This window comes from Rhinolophus sinicus, linkage group LG01 (assembly GCF_036562045.2).
Source record: "Rhinolophus sinicus isolate RSC01 linkage group LG01, ASM3656204v1, whole genome shotgun sequence".
Taxonomy (NCBI): Eukaryota; Metazoa; Chordata; class Mammalia; order Chiroptera; family Rhinolophidae; genus Rhinolophus; species Rhinolophus sinicus.
Genome location: NC_133751.1, coordinates 123431837 through 123446392, shown reverse-complemented (window position 1 = coordinate 123446392; position 14556 = coordinate 123431837). Strand labels below are relative to the sequence as shown.

The following is a 14556-nucleotide window of genomic DNA, read 5'->3' as shown; positions in this document are numbered from 1 at the left end:
CCAGCCAAAAATGTACAAAATCAAACCAGAATGAAAAAAAACTCTAAATCATCATTCACACTAAGATCTAAAGGTCAAGAAGCCTTCAAAAAAAAAAAAAAAAAATAGGAAAACTCCTAAGACACTAACACACTATGAAGATATAGTCCAATAGAAGACATTAAAGCAAAAGCAAAAATGCAAGTAATTATAGGAAAAGATAGCTCTCTTCCTAAAGAGAAGCCAAGTTTATCAATTATGTGAAGAATTACTCACGTGACTGAACAGGGGGCTATTCAAGATCTCGAAGTGGAGGAAGTCTCTTAAAGAAAATATTTTAGGGCGGCTGGTTGGCTCAGTTGGTTAGAGCGCAATGCTCATAACACCAACCTCACCAGTTGGATTCCCGCATGGGCCAGTGAGCTGCGCCCTTCACAACTAGATTGAAGACTACGACTTGACTTGGAGCTGATGGGTCCTGGAAAAACACACTGTTCCCCAATATTCCCCAATTAAGAAAATATTTTAAGTAGTTTGTTAAAATATTTTATCTTAGTTCATTTCTGTAACAGTTGCTAAATGGCTGTCCTTTTTATAATGTACAGTGAGAACTTTCCTACCGTGTTTGACAAATGTTGTCCAGGATCCACTGCCAAGAATACATTGTCCAAAATGCCTGTTTAGTTTTTAAAGAACTCCACCCTTTGCTTGGTTTTATGTATGTATGGCATGTTATAATAGCAGTGGTGTTCAGACAATGGAAATGGTGGGATCCAAAAATACACACATGAAATAAACTGTATTCTAATAAAGTAAAAAATAAATAAACTCTTCAAGGCTCAAGTAACTTGCTCAATGATGTGTGTGTGTGTGTGTGTGTGTGTGTGTGTGTATGTAAATGGGGGTAACAATGCTCACCATATAAAAATATAGTGGAGATTAGATGTCATGATTGACTAAAATATATAAGATCTAAGCAGAGGAAATTGATATTTTTATAAATTAAAAACAAGTCTCAGTTATTTCATTTGGCTCTTCTTTTATAGTAGTCATGCAATAAATATTTAAAGGGAGAAAGGAGGAAAGAAATAAAAGAAGTTAGGAAGAAAGGAGAGAGAATAGAGAATGTTTCAACATGTCCATACACATCTTGCCCAGTCTTTCAGTTCACCACTATAGTTGCTGGCTTACACAACAAAACTAATGTTCTTGCAATTTGATTTAAGGCATTGAAGCTCCTAGAGATGACTTCTGAACTGTGCAACATACGTTTACTACATTGAAATGGGTAATGTAATTAGTATATATATAATACTTTGACAACAGTAGCTCATTTAGATATATTTTGGGGACCACGTTAAGAAACACATTTTTATCCCTTTATGTGGCTAGCTAATTAATTTTAAAAAGCAATACATGTCCTTCATAAAATAAATACCCTAACCACACTGAAGTTTAAAATAGCTGTGTATCAAAGAGAACAGATGTAAATATTAATTGGAACATAAATCAGATCACACTGTGGATTCTGTTCTGCAGAATGAGTTTCAAACTAACAAACGTGCTGTGGACATGTTTCCATTAAATTCAGAGGTCTATTTTGTCTCTTTTTTAAAATATAATGTTCCATTGTATGGATGAGTTGAAGTAGACTAAATCTCTCATATTTGACTTTCATGAAGAATGCAGCAATGAACATTTGTGTGTGTGTTTATATATTATATTTATATTTTTATATTCCTATATATATTAATACATTCAATTGCCTATGCAGGCACACATATATTGTTTTTGTACATGGATAAGTATTTATACATGAATAAATTTTAGAATTGGAAATGTTAGGCAAATGAGACTTTCCATTTCAAATTTGGCCAGGTATGACTAAATTATTCCTCAAAGAGGTTGTGCTAATTTATAATTTCTCCAAAAGTGTGTCTTGTATCATTATATTAAAAAATACTTCATAAATCATCTCTGGACTATTTGCAAGTTTGATATATTAAAAATTTGCATTAATTGATTATTAATGAGTCTGGTCATCTCCATATGTATTTATTATTTAAAATTTTTTCTCTATATTTCCTCTTCATATTTTTATTCATCTTTCTGTTGAGTTGAAGTAGCTGTTATTTTTTAAATAAATTTTTCTGTCAATATGTTCCAAATAATGTTTACAATTTCTGTTTTTCCTTAACTTTCTCTGTAGTGCTTTTTACTATGCCAATATTGTAAAACTTTATGAAGTGAAATCTGTCAATATTTTCTTTATTTATGTAACACATATAAGTTCTCCCATTTTCCAATATATATATGTATATATATATATATATATAGATAGATAGATAGATAGATAAATAGATAGATAGATATTTGTATATATGTGTATATATATATATGTATATGTGTGTGTGTGTGTGTGTGTGTGTGTGTGTGTGTGTGTATATATATTTAAATCTTTGATCTGTCTGGAATTTATTTTGGTGAAATGAGTGAGCACTACCTTGTTTATTACCTAATGACTGTAAGTTATGCCAATGACACTTACTGAATAATCCATCCTTCCCTTGTCCTTTCGAAATACTTGGTTTCTTATATTCCAGTTGTCAATATGTCTTGGGTATATTTAGACTTTTAAAAATTATTTTCCAGTGATTTATTCTAGTCCTGTACCTACATCATCATATTGTAATTTTAGTTGTTTTATTATGTTCCAATGTTGTTTAGGACAAGTCCTCTTTAATTACTCTTTTTTGTGTGTGTGCAATTTACCTGGCTCTTCTTAAATTTTTCCTTTTTAGATAAATTTTAAAATATTTTGACACATTCCAACCTTAACTCCAACAGAGAGAGAGAGAGAGAGAGAGAGAGAGAGAGAGAGGAGGGGGGAGGGGGGAGGGGGGAGAGGGGAGAGGGGAGAGGGGTGAGGGGAGAGGGGAGAGGGGAGAGGGGAGAGGGAAAAACAGACCCACCCATGTACATACACACATGCTGGAATTTTCATTGAGCATACACTAAATTTATTGATTGGTTTAGGGAGAAATGACATGACACAAAATTGAATCTCTGTCCAAGTACAATAGCTTTCTCCATTTATTTCAACCTTGTTCTTGCTTTGGCAGTTTTGTAACTTTATTCATATGAGTCTTACATATTTTTAGTAAAGTTATTTTCATGATTTTTTTTTTTTTTTTTTTTTTTTTTTTTTGCTATTGCTGTTGTGTATGGACTATATATTAAATTGTATTTTCTAAACTGGTATTTTTTATGTAGTATACAGATAAGGTATGTTGTATATTTGTTTTTAACTTTGCCACTATTTTGAAATTCTTTAATATTTCTGATATTTTCACCAGTCTCTCCTGGGTTTTCCATTTTTGGTATTGTTTTCCACATATTATGTATTAAATACTTTCTGTCATTCTCTATGTTAAATGACATTGGTAAGCAAATCCAGAATAATAGCAGGAAAAGCAGGTATCTTAAACCTGTCTTTTGACTATAAGGCTTTTCGGATTTCACCTGTAAACAGGATATGTATGAACTGGGGATTTAGGGGGAATGTGTTATATATGCTTTCACAATGTAGAGAATCCTAGTTTTTTACAGTATTTTAAAAATTTTATTAATTATTTATTACAACTTTCCATACACCTTTCCCCCCACTATTTTTAGAGGGTGAGAATCACATTTCTAATAAAATTTAAGATGTCTCCCTGTTGGTTACATTCCCCTATTCTTTTAATATGCTACTAAAATTGGTTTGTAATATTTAGCTTAGAATTTTTGCATAGATATTCATAAGTGGGAAGTATTTATAATTTTCTTCCTTGGTCATATCATCTGTGTTTTCCTAATGGTACTATTATGATTTTGTAAGATAGAATTGGAAATATTTCTCTCTTACTTTTGTCAGTTGTTCCCCACACTGACCACACATTAGAATTTTAAAAATCATGACTATTTGAAAATTACTAAGGGTTGGGCCTCACCCCAGATCATTTACATAATGGGGGTGTCGATGATATCAGCATAATATAGTCTCAGATTTCTTCTTTTTTTTTATCTTATGTTGACCATGCATGCCATCTTGACTCATTCTTTCTGGTTGAGAAGAGTAAGGAATGCATCATGGGTCAGCAGCCCAACCAAGCATCCTCTATCTTTCTCTGTAATAGAACTAGGAGAGTTTATTCCAGGCATTGGCCCTTTGGGACTTTAATATGGCATCTCTGATCCTTCTGTAATGGAATAGTTAATGACACTAAACTATTAGGACCTCGATGAGAGAGCATGTTCTGCTATTTGAATATTTGATTCTGAACACTTTGTTTTCCCAGCCACTTCTTTGTCTGTAGAGCTAATTTTTTTCTACATTGCCTCACCAACTCTTTCCCTAGAGTGAAATTGGTCTTTCATTCACCCCTTAAACTACCCCTCTCTATAATAACAAATTTGCTATCCTCTCTTTATCACTGTCCTTATGTACTATTTCCCATTCATATTGCAAATGGCTCTCCTCTCCTGACTGTGACTGCCCTGTATTGTCCACTGTGCCTCAGAATTCATTCCTCCAGGGCAGTCTTCCCACCCAGTCACTACCCCTCTGCTTGCAGGTTAAGTTCCAGCCTCTCTATGGATGCCCAAATTTTTGATAGTTGCAGTAAAACCAAACTCTTGGATAACTTTCACAACTTCTCTCATTCTTGCAAAAGCACTATCATCTCATTAAAAACTGACTTTAAATTCTCTTGGAAAAATCATAGCCAAATAAACTCACTATTCTTAACATTCCTGTTACCTTCAGTCACTTTGCAATATATAAATCTCTAGGGTCATCCATCCATTTGTGTGTTCACATTCCCACATGCTATAAAGTTCTCCACCTAACTCACATCCTGTTGTTTTTATTGTAAATTTTGTTACTGCTTGGCATGGTGTATTGTGGCAAAAACATAAATAAATAGATTCGGTGTAAACAAATGTCATATTCTCAACCACTTCACTGACAATGTGATTTTCCCTCTGGCCTGACTCATTTTCTTTGTGCTTTCTCACACTAAGACTTCTCACTTCCCAACCCTACATACCTCTGTGTGAGAATTTAAATAAAACACATCACCTATTCCTACATACAATTCATCAAATTTCTGACTTTATATAAAAAGTTTTTCTCATCTGATGCTTTAATCATCTATCAACTATTCTCAACTCTTCTCTCTTCACTGTCACTTATCAACCTACCAGGCACCTTTCCTCCCAATTCTAATATATTAGCTTTTTAAATAAAAACTAATATATTCATGCAATTTTTATTAATATATTTTATGTATTAATGTAATATATTAATATAATTTTTAAATAACTGTCAACCAATGGTTGTTGGCACTAATTCAATGCTAACAGGAATCTTCAATTTGGGGTATGAGGAAGAAGAAAACTTTAGTCAATGCAAACAGCTCAATTGTAATACAGTTGCGCTGTGAAAACAGCATGGCTGTGGAACAGCTCAATAGTGTAACAGCTCAGTTATAAAGCAGTAGGGATGTGAAACAGCATGGCTATGAAGTGGCTCAGGGACGAGGCCCCTCTCTGGATAGACAGCTCTGCTCTGGTCCACTCTGCTCCTTTGAGATGCCTTTCATGTTTTATCTTCAGTATTTCAGCTCCAGCTGGGAGAAGTGTACTCCCTAGCCATAGGGGAGCTGACTTATATAGACAGAAGTCCCCACCCCATAAATAAATAGATTCGGTGTAAACAAATGTCACCCCTGGTTTCTGATTGGTACATCCTCATGCAAATGAGGACTCCAAATCCTTGCAGTTTGATTGGTCAAAAAGCTGTCCTGATTGGTCTGAATGGAACCACTCTGGTTGGTGAAGATGCTAATGGGGCTGTATGCTCTGGTTGGACAGGGAAACTCTCAGTCCTTTTGAAATACAATTCAAGGAACTCCTTTATCAGCACTGGCTCAGATGGCAGGAAAACTGCAAGCAGGCAGTCAATTCAGTGCAGGAGGCAGCAGACCAGTTCAGGCTTCTCCCTGAGGCCCGCATGAGAAACCCCTGTATAGAAATAACTGCTAGGCTTTGTTTATTTTTGTTGTTGTTGTTTGTCTTTTTTTCTTTTTCTTTTAATTTTAGCCCAGTTGACCACTAGGAGTGCTTCTTGGTAGGTATCTTCTTTCTCAGGGTCCACATACCTCATCACAGAACCCACCCATTCAATTTGTCCTCTTAAACTTCAATGACCTTCATTTTCATTGCAGACCAAGCATTCTTATCAATGACTGCATTTTAAAACTTTTATTCTCATGTAGCAGATAACATAATTCAAAATTTTACATTTAGACATTCTACTTAACTTCTTACCCTTCTACTTCTCTACTTAATTACATCTTTTTTTTCAATTATTTTGCCTTCTTCTTCACATCAGATGCAGAAGCAAGTCCCATTGACTCTGTTTCCAAAACTTATCCTGCATCCAATTGCTTCTCACCATTTTACAGTCATTCTGGCTACCATCATATCTTAGCTGGACTACTGACGTAGTCCCCTGCTATTCTAGCTCTGCTTTTTCTACCTGTTCTTCTTAGAGATTAAATCAAATTATATTACAACCTTCTTGAAATCCTCCTTTGGCTTCCTGTTGCAAATAGGATAATATCTAAACTTTTCAAAGCCCTGTGTAATCTGTTCCCTGCCCACATCTTACATCCCATTTCCTATTACTCCTCCTTAGTCACTACACTCCATTTACATGGATCTTCTTATCTTCTTCTTTTGAAGATGCCAGACTTAGTTCAGCCTCAGACTTTTGTGTATTTTTTAGCTTCTGTCTAAAATGCTTCCCTCAGATCTTTGTCTGACTGCCTCTTTTGTGTTATTCAGATTTTAGCTCAAATGTCTTCTTCTCAGAGGGTTTGGTTAAAATATGAATCAACTACTCTCTTCCCAACAAGTATTAAAGTATCAAAATTTTCCTACGTAGTTTTATTCCTATGAAAACTTAATCTACTATATAGGTATTTTCTTTTTGTTTGTGGTTACCATGTGGCTTACATAAAACATCTTATAGATATAAAGATTTATTTAAGCTTTTAACAACTTACCTTCAATCACATAAAACAAACAAACAACAAAAAAAAAAACTCTGCACTTATTTATTCTCCTAGATTTTTTGCTATTAATGTCATACTTTACATCCTTTTGTATTATGCATTCATTAACCAGTTATTGTAGCTATAGCTGTTTTAATTTTTTTTAACATTCATACTAGAAATAAAAATCATTTACCCACCACCATTACAATATTAAGGTATTCTACAATTGACTGTATATTTACCTTTACTGTTGAGTTTATACTTTTATATATTTTCATGTTGCTACTTAGTGTCCTTGCATTTCAACTGGAAGAACCCCTTTTATTATTTCTTATTAGGCACGTCTAGTGATGATGAGCTCTCTTAGTTTTTGTTTGTCTTGGAAGGTCTCTATCTCACCTTCATTTCTGAAAGCCAGTTTTACCAAGTATAATAGTCTTAGTTGGCAGCTTCTTTCTTTTAGCACTTTGAATATAGCATCCCATTCTCTTTTGGCCTGTGATATTTCAGCAGAGGCATCTGCTAGTAGCCTTATGGGGGTTCCCTTGAATGTGATGAGTCATTTTTCTCTTGATGCTTTAAAAATTATCTCCTTGTGTTTGCCTTTTAACATTTTGATTATAATGTGCCTTGGAGTAATCTTATTTGGGTTGACCTTTTCTGCACCTGGATGTACATCCCTTTCCTAAGTGTGAGAAAGTTTACAGCTCTTATTTCCTTAAATATGCTTTCTGTCCCTTTCTCTCTATATTCTCCTTTTGGGACTCCCATGATGTGAATATTCATTTGTTTGATACTACCCCATAATTTACATAGGCATTTTAATTTTTTTTTTCTTTTTGTTCCTCTAACTGGTGAATTTCAAATGATCTGTCATCAAGTTCATTGATTTTTTTTTTTTTTTTTTCCCTACATGATCAAATCTGTTGTTGAAGCTCTCTATTGAATTTTTCAATTCTCTCATTCATAAGCTCCTAGATTTCTGTTTGGTTCTTTTTTCTGACTTCTTTCTTTATTTAAACTTAACTTGTTCATGCATTGTTTCCCTGATTTTGTTTAGTTGTCTATTTGTGTTCTCTTGAATTTCACTGAGTCTATTTAAGATGATTATTTTGAATTCTTTGTCAGACATATTATAGATCTCCATTTACTTGGGGTCAGTTACTGGAGCTTTATTAGTTTTCTGCCTGATTCTTTATGATCCATGTAGCCTTGCATAGGGGTTTGCATTTGAATGAATAAACACTTCTCCTAGTCTTTACAGACTGGTGTTAGTGGGTAAAGATCTTCTCCTATTGGTTCACTAGTCTGATGGGATTACCCTCAGTATTTCGGTCATCCTGGGTTGGAACTGGTTTTGAGGCTGCTGCTGAGTCTACAGTGGGGTCCACAGTTGGTGTACTTGTTACCAGGGACTCAGGTATGTGTGGATTCTATCTGGTCTCTAGGCCATTGGGACTGCCTCCAGTAGCTTGTTCAGTACAGTGGCACTGGGACAAGGATCCATTTCAGGGTCCACAGGCCTATCAGTAGGCTTATTTACAGGTGTGTAGCTCCTGGTAGGTCCCTGGGATGTTTCCTGCCCAGTCACTGGATGGACCCTGGGTGGGCAGGAATGTCCTTGGACCATATGTGAGAGAGGTTGGGACAGAGACCCAGGGATATTTTAACTTCTACAGTTAAGAGTGAAGTCTGCAGACTTGGCTATGGAGACAAAAATTGATGTGTCACCCACCAGGTCTCTAGGTAGGCTAAACTGTTTCCTAGCTAAAAGGCTGTAGCTGAATATAGGGCCCTGTCTGGATCTTTTGAACTGCAGACATGAGTGTCCCCACATGGGTGCCTATGACAGCAGGACTGCTCACAAACCGGCTGGGAAGAGCTTGAACTGACTATTGGGCCCTTTAGGATCTTTGGGGTTATAAATGGGATCATCTCCTGCTTGTTCTCCATGTTGGCAGATTTTGGCTGTGAGGGGACTATAGCTGAATATAGGGACTTTGGGGGGTTGCTAGAGGTGCAGGCAGGAGTGTCTTCTACCAGGTCCCTGTGCAAAGAGGGCTGTTTACAGACTACAGCAAGGACAGTCTGGACCCATTACAAGACACTTTCAGTATCTTCAATCTGATTGAGTTTGATGGGCTTACCTGAACTGTGGTCAGTAGGGGCTGAAATTAATTTTTAGGCTATTTCAGGGTCTATAGCTCAGACCAAGTTTTGGATGCCGATTACCCAACACACACATGAGTGGGCATGACTTCTCCCAGGTCCCTTGACATATGGTGCTGGTGACAGGATCAAGACAACTGGACTGTAACTAAGTCCTCAGGGTTACAGAATTGTCCCCAGGTTTGTAGCTGGGACATGATCAGCAAGTCAGCCACCTGGGTACAAGCTTGCCTTTTCAAAATGGCTCTCTTTGATTTTGAACTGCACTGGGGTTTCACAATCTTTTAGCTGATTCCAAACCTCCCAGAAAGGTTCTTTTGTTTCTGGATGGATGACAAATTATTGTTTTTCACTGAGGATACAAGAGGAGGACATCTTATTTGACCACCTTGGTAATGGCATGCTATTTTTATGTGTTTGTGTGTGTGTGTGTGTGTGTGTGTGTGTGCGCATGTGTGTGGTAAGTGAAAAACGTTCAAGCTTATTTTTATTTTCCAAATAGATATCTTATTGTTTCAATATGATTTATAGAAAATTGTATCCCCTATAAATTTTATATTTGTTGGGATTATCGGTCACATTTAAATAAAACAGACTGCAAAGGCACTTGGTAGAAGAGCATAGATAATGGAAATGATATGATTATCATATTTTCTTTCTGCAATACAAATTTTCCACCTCTCTCTCTCTTTCTCTCTGCTTCTCCCTTCTACTTTCCCTACACAAAAAGTGTTTGATGGATAAATTAGGTAACTGTTCTTTGCATAAGTGAATTGTTTGCCTTGATACTTGGTGATTACATATTTATGTCAACACTTTCTGATTATGTTCCATTTGTAAAATTTGAAATCACAAGCTCAATCCCAGCTCCAGGAGATAACAGATAAAATATGAGGCAAGGAAATGGGGAGGATGTCATGCTGATTGCTTTCTGGAAGACTCAATTTGTAAGCTAGTGGGAACCCATATTTCTCCCAGTTGACCTTTATTGTTAAATTTTCTGTACTCTTCTTCTCCTCACACAGAAATTATCATGGGGATTTGTGGGAGATTGTTTGATTCTTGGAACTGCGTACGTTATTTTGTAGAATTTATAGTAGCTTTCCACAAATAATTTATTAGTGCTTATTGTTAAATGCCCTGTAAAATATCTATCAGTCCATACTCTCACAAAAATGTTGAGACTTTCCTCCACATACACATTTTTTCTTGATTACTCTTAATACTGCTACTGGGATATTCCTAACAAGGATGTCAAGGGAGATGGTATCAGCCATTTCCTGTGTTCTAGGGTCCTCCAAGCTCCAGTAACATCTTTTTATTGTATTACCTGCTGTTCAGTGAATTATTAGCCATCTGTTATGGCTTAGTACTGTGATTTAAGTGTTGTATCAGGTGGGTATAAAAGATAAGAAGATAGATGTTAAACATTCTTTTTCTCATTGTGCCATTTAGTTTGCTTGATGTATTACACCTTATAAATTCTTATGTCTGTCAGTACACACTCTCTATCCCCATACTAACTTGCACTATAAGTCTATGGTATGTTGTTGATTTAAAGTCTTACCCCTTCTGTAGCTCTGTACAGTGTCCAGGATGGGCAAAGAGTTTCTAATTCATACATTGATTCGGATTAAAAGTTAATGGTAACTGACTGCTCGGAAAAACCTGAGGCCATGCATTTGCTGCTCAGCACTTGCCTCACAGACAAGATTTGGTGACTGGTGATTTGGTTTCTATTTTTGTTATCTTCTTCTAGTGTCATACTAAAAACATTTTTCATAAATACAAAATTGTCCTCTTCTATGAAATAAGTTCATTTGTATAACAAGTTTAGGTCATACTTTTAACATCCTCGTTAAAAGTAAGTTCGTTAGTGAATTTATTGCATATCAATACTAGAACCTATTCTTTCTGGAACCCAAATTTTTTGAATCTCAGTCATTTTCTACTGTAAGATGTCAAAAATCAAGTAAGACACTTGCAAGATTGAGGACAGAAGTTGTCTTGCTTTAGTTCGAACTTAAACTTGAAAATCTTTTATTTTTCTAATAATTGAAGATTTCCATGGAATATATTCAAAAATTTGAAAAGTATATAAGGAAATTTTAAGTGGAATAAAAATACCCTTTATGATCCTATCTTACTTACTATTAAATTGTTTGCATATTTTGTTGCAGTGTTTGTTATATTTGTTTTTATAATATAATTAAATTATAATGAATACATAATATATATCTTGTTTACTTCACCTACTTTACAAGATAAGCATTCTCTGATGTTTGAATACTCTTTATAACATGATTTTTTATGGATTCATAATTTTCCATTAACTGAATATGTTTACTTAAGCATTTCTAATATTGTGCCTTTTCATTGATTTCCCATTTTTACTACAATTAACAATGTCTCAATGAATGAAGCAATATATTTTAGATTATTTTATTTTACCAGAATTTAAATTCTTGCAAAGTAAAATATATTTTAAGATTATTACAAAAAATCTCTTTTAAATAACCAGTTAATGTTACCAAATACATCTGTGAGGTATAGCTTTTCAACTTCGTTATTTTCCTAAATAAATGAGTCATGTGGGGTGATGGCAGTGGTGGTAACAGAGATCACAGCCTGACAGGTAATACATTTTTAAGCAGCATTGTACTCACAGTGATTCTGGACTAGATGTAGTTTTGAAATCACTTATTGTTACAGGTACTATGAAAGAGAAGAAAATATATAAAAACATTTTTATTGTTGGAAGATAGTTGATAAAGTAAAATACAGCATCAAATTTCAGACTACATATTGAATAGTGTGCTTAAATTTCTTCTTGAAAAGATGGAGGTGAAAATTATGAAAATAATTTGTTTATCCTTATATTCTATAAACTTTACGTTATAGTTGCAACTATTTATCATTACTAGAAACTGACAAAAATACATTCCATTTTTCAGTATATTTTTCTAAGTTCAAAGTCAGTGTAACCCTTCACTCTGTGGGTGAGTTTTGCATCATTTTCATAAAAAGAGTCGTTTTTATAGAAATGTTTCAGTATGTCAGCAGTTTTCCCAAGAGCCTCTCCTAATCTTTTGAAATACAAATTACTTTCCTTTGAACTATCTTTTTATGATCTCCCATCAGTTTCCCAAAATCCTGTTCTTGCTAACTGGTCTACCTCTGTCAGAAAGTCATCGGTCTGTGGCTTTGGGTGTGATTCTTCAACATATATATATATATATATATATATATATGACAAAATGGAAGGAGATAGATGTCAGTGGTAAGAAGGAGAATTGTTTGAATGAGGATTGATTTGATAAATTATTAGCTAATTAGCAAGTATTTTGTATTTTGAGTCCTAACCAATATCATAATTTTAAGATTGTGGTTAATGAATGTTTGGATATAAAGGGTCACATGTGTGTTCTGGGCCTGATGCTCAACCAGGCCTTCCAACCTGGTATCAAAGTTTACATTTCATAATCAGGAGTGGACAATTTCATGAAGATTTTTTCACACTAACCATGAATCTTAGCTCTATTGCAAACAATAGTTCTCAGCTTTCGCTTCACATTACCCAAGCTGCACTCAAATAAATTAAATTAGAATTTCTGAGTGTGGGACTCAGTTATCAGTATTTTTTTAGTGTCTTTTTAAAATAAAAAATAAAAAAAACACAAGTATTTATTCCCCATCTTCTTTACCCGCAATCTCTAAAAATTCTGATTAATTGCATTTTTCAATTTGGTGCCTGAGAATCTACACTTACAATTTGTTCCTGTATGATTGTGATATTTATCGTGGAGAACATTTTGAGAAAATACTGATGTGCTCAGACAAGAAGTAGTATATAAAGGGGCAGATTAATCTTATCCTGTGGAATGGCAATACTAAATTATTTCATTTCAATTTTTCTTATCATTTTCCAATTAATATCATCGAACATTTATTTTCAGATCTCGAAAAGACAGTGGTTACATCAGTAGATAACAGCTACAACTACTTAACATACCAACTTTTTCTGTTTTACAGTGAGCATTATTGTTTATAAAAGATTTCACTTCAACTAATCAAATATCGATGCATTGGTATACAATATTTTATATATATGCACATATATATTTACAGACACTGTGTCACAGCCATAACTCATGGAACAATTACAATGAAAAGAGTTACTCCATCAGTGCTTCTACAACTTGGTTGTGCATCCAAATCATCTGAGGATCTTGCTAAAATTCCTGTTAAGATTTGTTTCATATGATTAGAATGAGTCTAAGATTCAACATTCCCAAAAAGCTTACAGGATTTGCTAATGCACCTAAACTTGGGACCAAAATTTGAGTAAGAAGGCTCTAGGATTATCTGTTTGTCTGCCTAGCTATCACCGATATATTATCTCTCATTGGACTAGATCCTATAGGATGGATCATTCTCTTGAACTAATCCTTTGTAATCTCCACATAATTAAATACAATTGAAAAATATATTTAGCTTCCATTTATTAAGGACCTTCAATGGACAGAGCACATTGAATACCAAACATCAAACACATGACCTTGTATATTATACCCACTAAACTGAGGCTCAGAGAGAAAAAGTACTTTGCCCAAGGCCACACAGTTTGAATTGGCAAGAGCAGAGTTTGTACTCAGATCAGAGTCTATAACCTTAGCTACTGAACAATGTTATCTTGCTCTGGCTCATCTATTTCCCACTACCTTCTTCAGCTTGACCTTTTAACTTTTTTTTTTTTTTGGTAGTGATCAAAGATGAATGTTTAAACTTCATCACAGGTCACATTTTCACGTTGAACATGGCTGTCTAGTCAAGACTTAATTTTTAACACTAGTGTGGAATACATATAAAAGCAAAATATGCAGTTGTTATTGCACTTTTTGGTAACACCTCCCTCTTACACTCCAGTCCTTTTATACTTACTGGATTAGGACTTCTTGTAGGAAAAATTACATCATACCCCATTTTTATCTTTTTAATGAAAAATAAAGGAAATAGATGATCTTCTAATGGAAAAATAACATTTATTGATCTCGTATTTTGTGCTAGGTGTTATGCTGGTTACTTCATGCATAGATTATTCCACTAAGTCCTCAGCATGCCACTAAATTATTATCTTCCATATTTATAGATGAAGAAATTGAAAGTCAGGGGTTAAAATCTTTCCTGTGGTTAACAGCTGCTAAATGATGACAGCAATGTTTGTCTTCTTAGAGAATCAATATAGTTAAAGGAATATAGTGTTTGTTTCTATATCAACTGCAGATAACAATTTAAGATGCATTTG

At 34.5% G+C, this 14556-nt stretch overlaps 1 protein-coding gene and 1 pseudogene across 1 annotated transcript in view; both read left to right on the top strand.

Moving 5' to 3' along the window:
• Positions 1–306, top strand: part of LOC109433764 (nucleophosmin) — a 139044-nt pseudogene extending 138738 nt beyond the window's left edge.
• Positions 1–14556, top strand: part of DPP10 (dipeptidyl peptidase like 10) — a 1304160-nt gene that overhangs the window by 219551 nt on the left and 1070053 nt on the right. The window lies entirely within an intron of this gene.